This window comes from Microtus ochrogaster, chromosome 7 (assembly GCF_000317375.1).
Source record: "Microtus ochrogaster isolate Prairie Vole_2 chromosome 7, MicOch1.0, whole genome shotgun sequence".
Lineage (NCBI taxonomy): Eukaryota > Metazoa > Chordata > Mammalia > Rodentia > Cricetidae > Microtus > Microtus ochrogaster.
This window is the reverse complement of record NC_022014.1, coordinates 25,516,852-25,523,876: the sequence shown is the minus strand read 5'-3', so window position 1 is coordinate 25,523,876 and position 7,025 is coordinate 25,516,852.

Below are 7,025 nucleotides of genomic sequence, written 5' to 3'. Positions count from 1 at the left end.
TGATTTTTCGAGACAGGGTTTCTCCGTAGCTTTTGGTTCCTGTCCTGGAACTAGCTCTTGTAGACCAGGCTGGTCTCGAACTCACAGAGATCCGCTTGCCTCTGCCTCCCGAGTGCTGGGATTAAAGGCATGAGCTACCACCGCCCGGCTACCTACATGATATTGATTCTCCCTTGATGGACTGCACTTAGGAATATTCACAGATGCTATTACTAAAGCACTGATTTGTGAACTTGTGCAACAAAACTAATCTTCACCTTAGGTAAGACATTGTTCAGAGTTTGCTAGTGCCCCATAAGTCAGTGTATCATAAACAACAGTTCAGCACCACAGCAGAAAACTCCATCCCACAGCACTGCTCTTGTGGTGAAATGGTAAAATATTGAGAGAAAATTCCAGAATGAGTAATTATAATGAAGCCATCAATATGAAAGCACTTATATGATGACCATAAAACCAATACTTTCTCCATTTGATGATGTCTTTGGAGACAGAGAAAAGAAGAAAATTATCATACCTTTAAAAATGTTCTATCTGATCTTGAAAGTTCATTTGGATTGAGAACAAGACACCAACTCATTCTCTTGAATTTATCTAGATCTTCCAGTGCTCAGTCAAAGGTTTTAGTTCAGGATCCTGCTCAACTTTATTTTATTTACAGGCACAGGAACTAGTGGCCTCTTCTGTAATTGCCTATCTACCTCTCCCTACTTACACCACCCTGTGGACATTTTGGGCCTTAGAGGCCCTACATCCCTTAGGAGTCCAGATCCTGCATAACTCATTAGAGACATTGTAATTAGCCAGGACCTTTCTAGGACCAATTTACTTCAGGAATTTTTTGTGGAGAACATATATAGTCACTGATTACTCCTTCCTGTATTTAGGGGAACGTAAAGTTGAAAGAACAAAACCAAACAAAACAAATAAACATATAGTAGTCACAAGAAAACTAAAGAAGAGGAAAGATGCCCAACCATTGACTATTCAAGTAATGAACAGGCTTCTGTTTGACTGGAGCCCACTTTGTTAAAGAGAGAAATGAAGAAGCTGACTCGAAAACCACGCCAAGTTATCAGGCATTGTTTTCATTGCTAATGACTTAAAGTGTCTCACACAACAAAAATTTACACAAGAGACCCTGTATAGTTTTGAAAGTTTTGGTTGTGAGCCTAGCCTTTAATGATGGATCCATGTCTTCAGCCCATCCAACAGTAGTTTTAAGTAGAATGAGGTCATAGAATATCACACACAGTGGGATGGCTTCCAAATACAGCATCTCAATTCAACATGACTGAGTATATATAAAAGGATTTAGGCCATATACACAACCTTATGGAAAAGTTTAAACTTCATCAGTCAATTTTCTACGTGTGCCAACAAAAAGTGCAGGAATACAGCAAGCAGATGGCATGTTTAATGTTTCCTCAAGCCAATAGAAAAATAGCCCATGCTCCTATCCATGTTCACTCATTTTATCTTCTTACCTTTCCATGAAAACTATAATTGTACTTTCTGCCACCATTACCTCAATCTTTCTCCATATAAGTAAGATTACTTTCTAATGTCCTATTCTATGAGTTTACCATTAGTAATGAGGTCATTGTTGGTATTTGTAATTCCTTCCTACCTTGTAGCTCTGAACTTGGCAGTCATTTATTTTATGAAATTCTATATATGATAATGCAACACAAACTTTTTACTCCAGGGATCCTTATTGTCTAAGCTTTTGGGCTCATAGAGATGATTAACTTATATTTTTGAATGTGAACATAATAATTGGGAATCTAAGGTTGTATCCAGTATTTTAGACAGAATTCTGCCTGCTCTGATTGTGTAAAATAACCACATTTTGCTTATAATCTATTGATTTCAATTGCTCCAAGAAGAATGTGTCTATTCTCTGTGTTTTGATTGACATGAAAAGCAAATGTGGTTATATAGTAGGCTCAAGTTCCCATTCAATCATCCCTTAAGGATGGTGATCTTCACTAATATAAGATAATTAAATAGCTTCAGTATTTTTAGTGCCTTTGTCTTACTGAGAGATACATTTTTATCCTTGCTTATTGATGCTTTATTTACCATATCTAGAAACAGAAAAAGTCTAAATTATCTTCAACCGAAGGATAATGAAAATGTGGTACATATGTGCAATGAAAATTTATTCAATAATACAGTGCTCATTTTAATTGGGTTGTTTGTTCTTAATATTCTTTTTTTTGTTTTCTTTTCTATTCTAGACATTAACCTGTCACATGTATGCCTGGCAAATATTTTCTTCCAATCTATAGGCTACTTCCAGTTGATTGTCATTTCCTTTGCTGTACAGAAATATATTAACTTCATTTAATGCCTCTTGTCAATTTAATGAGCTACCTTTTATAATGCTCTTATCTATTCCTATATTTTGTAATATATTTCCTATTTTTCTCAGAGAAGATTAAGAGTATCATGATGAAGTCCTTGACCCAATATTTACTGATTTTAATTTTCTTTCATTCTTTTATTCTTTTTCTGCTTTTCCTTAATTGAAAATTTCATGAAATTTATTTTGATCATTTTTGTTCTTCCTCCAACTCCTCCCAGATACTCCCTACTTCTCTACCAAAATGAACAAAACAGAAGAAACACACACACACAAACCTACACTCTCAAATCCCTCAAGAACACAAAATGGACACCAAAACATAAAAGCAAAAAAACCCAATAAAACAAAAAAAGCCTCCCCCCCGCCAAGCAAACACAGGCCAAACATCTACAAAAATTCTTTTTTTTTTTGAGACAGGGTTTCTCTGTAGCTTTGGTGCCTGTCCCAGAACTAGCTCTTGTAGACCAGGCTGGCCTCGAACTCCCAGAGATCCTCCTGCCTCTGCCTACCGAGTGCTGGGATTAAAGGCGTGTGCCACCACTGCCCGGCTCATCTAAAAAAATTCTGAGGTCATTTAATGTTGGTCAACTACTCATGCAATTAGGGACTACACTGAAGTATTGTTGATGTTCCCTGTGAGACTTCACTGGAGAAAATGTTTTTTCTTTGCCATTAGATATCAGTTTCATGTATCTTCTTTCTGTCTCTTTCTGTGTCTCTCTTTGTGTGTGTTTGTTGAATAACTTTTAAAAACTATTTACTTATTCTTTTCTTATATATTACATCAAGACCACATATCCTCCTCCCTATTCTTATTTCAGCCTGTCCCACCTTCCCCATCCCCCACATCTATTCTTCCTTTGTTTCTCTTCTTTGGAGCAGACTTCCCAAGGATATCAACCAAACATGGGATAACAAATTACATTAGGACTAACACAATCCCTCATATCAAGGGTGTATGAGGTAGCCCAGTAGGAGGAAAAGGTTCCCAAAAGCAGGTGAAAGAGTCAGAGTCATATCCAGCTCCATCTGTTAGGAGTCCCACAAGAACACCAAATTATACAGCCATGACTTAAATGCAGAGGACCTCAGTTGGAACCATACTGACTCCCTTATTATTGGTTCAGTCTCTGTGAGGTATTGTGTGGTTACAGAAGATGGCTGGTTCAGACTCTATGTCCCCCATTACTAGGAGTCTTTGCTAGAGTCACCCTGGTAGATTTCAGGGAATTCACATTGCAGAAGGTTTCCATCTAAAGCCCTACTGCCCTCACTCCAATTACAGTTGTCTCTACCCTTACTTTTTTAACCCCTTCAACTTGATCCCTCTTGTTCATGACCCCAGTCACCTGCAGTCCTTCCAAGTACCTCCTCCATATATCTTCTTGGTTAACAGTGGGAACCTTCTTATTCTATCAGTTCTGATACCCCATCTATCCAGAACCTGAGTATGCTGTTACAGTCTAGTGAGATCATATGTCAATCAGTACTGTTATGTCTGGAAGAGACTATTTCATTGAAGTCACCCATCACCCATGTCTCTTACAATCTTCTAACCTCTTCCTTCAGCCTTGACAGAATTGTTGAAGTTGCTTCTTTTTTCAACCAGGTTGTGTTTTTGGCTTCCCAGTAAGTAATTGGGTGGGAGTCCATAAGGGTATGAATTTATTTCTGGGTCTTCAGTTTGATCCCATTAACCAATATGCCTATCTTATGTAATACATGGGCTTCATACACTGTTGCAGGAGGGTCTGCTTGTTCATCCCAGATGCCTGGTTAGCTTTGTCCCGAAATAATCACACAAAACTGTCTTAATTAAATCGCTGCTTGACTCATTAGCTCTAGATTTTTATTGGCTAACTCTTAACACATTAATTTAACCCATCTCCACTAATCTGTGCATTACCACAAGGTCATGTCCTACCATCAAAGTTTCAGCATGTCTATCTCCAGCAGCTGTTGCATGGTGTCTCTCTCTCTCTCTGCCTTCCTTCTCCCAGTATTCAGTTCAGTTTTCCCCAGCTACCTAAGTTCTGCCCCATCAAAAGGCCAAGGTAGTGTTTTTATTCATTAACCCATAAAAGCAACATACATAAAAGGACCTCCAACACCATTTTTTCTCTTCTGTTTAAATAAAAAGGAAAGCTTTAACTTTACATATTAAAATTACATATAACAAAACAGTTATCAAGCAAGAATTACAATTATAATGTTTATATTCTACTTTATTGTTTATCCTAACTAAGGAAAATTATATCTACTTTTTAACTCCATCAAAGACTCCAGAAGGATATAATATTACTTATGTAAACAGGAAGTGCATTCCAAGAAACTTCCAAAATTCTGGAATTGACAGAGACATCTTGCTACCTGGACAGTCACCTAAAGTTTTTCTGTACTGTTGGGTTATCCATCTTCAGCTTACTGGCCCATAGTATCCAGTAGACTTTTCCATGAAGCAGGAAAATTTAAAAACAGTTCCACGTATATTGGTAGTTTGTCAGTCATTTTCTTCTGTGTCCTGCAAAATGTCTGGCATACTCTTTCACGAAGTAGGAACCCTGAAGAATTGTCTCACCTTTAGGCAAGTTCAGCAGTCATTTCTCTGCAGGTCCTACATGTCCAGTTTAACAAGCAGTCCAGGCTATGTTCAGCGAGTCCGGCCTCATCCCAGGCCTTTTCAGACCCAGGCCAGCTGGCCTTGGCGATTTCCCAATAGAACATCCCCATTGTCTCCGTGTGTGGGTGCACCCCTTGCGGTCCTGAGTTCCTTGCTCGCGCTCTCTCTCCTTCTGCTCCTGACTTGGACCCAATGGGGACTACTGAGAACTCAAGAACAATGGCAATGGGGTCTCTGATCCTACTGCACGTAAAGGCTTTGTGGGAGCCTAGGCAGCTTGGATGCCCACCTTCCTAGAAATGGATGGAGGTGGGGGTTCCTTGGACTTCCCACAGGGCAGGGAACCCTGATTGCTCTTCGGGCTGAGGAGGGACGGGGACTTGATTGGGGGAGGGGGAGGGAAATGGGAGGCGGTGGCAGGGAAGAGACGGAGATCTTTAATAATTAAATAAATTAAAAAAAGAAAAAAAGGAAAAAAAAACAAAAAAAAACCCCAAGCAGTCCAGGCAAGAGCAGTTTCTTGCCCAAATGGCTAACCAACTCCATAAGGAGCCTTTTTAATACCCATCTTCCTCTTGAAGTAATTGGTGCTTCCAGGAGCAGATGTGTGTCATTGTCATGAAAAGTCCTAAGTTATTAAAACATTTTAAATGCCATATTCTGAAGGTCTCTGGAAGATTTGAAGAATACCTGTTTAACTGAAATATATCTCTATACATCTAGAAAAAAATCTAACTAACGTGACACTAAGCTTGACTATTATAGATGAGTATCTGTTAACTTATATTTCTTAATTATACATTACATTTTTAAATGAGCTGGACAACCATAGTACCTTAATCAAAATCAGAAATACATATACACAATATAACAAAATTGATCTTAAATCTGTATTAATAAAGCAGGATCTATACCAATGCAAAGTATATTTCTCTATAGCATATCCTACTTTAAATGTAAAGAAACATTTACAAACAATATTTGGGAATATGGGTGCAGTTCTGTCCAGTTTACTTTCTGCTGTTTATTGAGCAAAGTATTTTCATTGTGGGGGTGTTCCCGGCAACCTTTCAGGATCTCTTGTTCCATCAAACCATATTGGTCTAGAAGCAACCCACAGGTTCTCATCTTCTGTGAAAACAAAAGAAGAACCTCTTTTCCAAAGCAACATATCCTTAGACTCAAATACAGAATGGAGCCCAACTGGACAACTGCATCCACATAAAACCTCAGAGAGCTTGGAAAGTAATTCTAGACAGAAAAGAATAGAGTAAAGCATGGCTTTTTGGTAGCAGCAATTTCTTGGGTCTTCTCTGCTTGCTAGAGGCAAGCACTCTCATTTAAAAGAGGCTTCCTGACCATGCTTTAACTGCAAAACCTTGCAGTACTTTTAAGAGGTCCTACCATGAAACAGTGTTGATGAAAAGCTGACCTAATGCCTTTTGGTTTTCAGCTGTAGCAAGAAAAAAAGCTGTGCTATGTTAAAATGCCAGTTTTCTGGGCCGTCCTGCCAGGACAAACTCTGACTCTTTCAGGCAGGCAGTCCAACTAAGGAGCATTTAAGTGTGGTTTGTGAGCATACTGCTGAAGCTTGCTTGGTGGCAGGGACCTTGAAATGCTATAGATTTGTGGCAATAAACATGGCTCTGTCTGGTACCTCCACCATGAGCCTGGAATTTCATAAAGCTAAGGAATGGGCTGGATCCAGTCACCAAGGCCACGGCTTTAATCCTAGCCATAGCACTTGGTAAATTAAAGACGCATGTGGTCAGACATGGAGAGATATACAAGGAGAGATATACAGTAAAGAGAGATTGGAGATGAAGAAAACCTCTAAATGGTTTATAGTATGTTAAAAATATATGCAGGCTAAAGATTAAAGTCCTAGCCGGGCAGTGGTGGAACACGCCTTTAATCCCAGCACTCGGGAGGCAGAGGCAGGTGGAACTCTGTGAGTTCGAGACCAGCCTGGTCTACAAGAGCTAGTTCCAGGACAGGCTCCAAAACCACAGAGAAACCCTGTCTCGAAAAAAA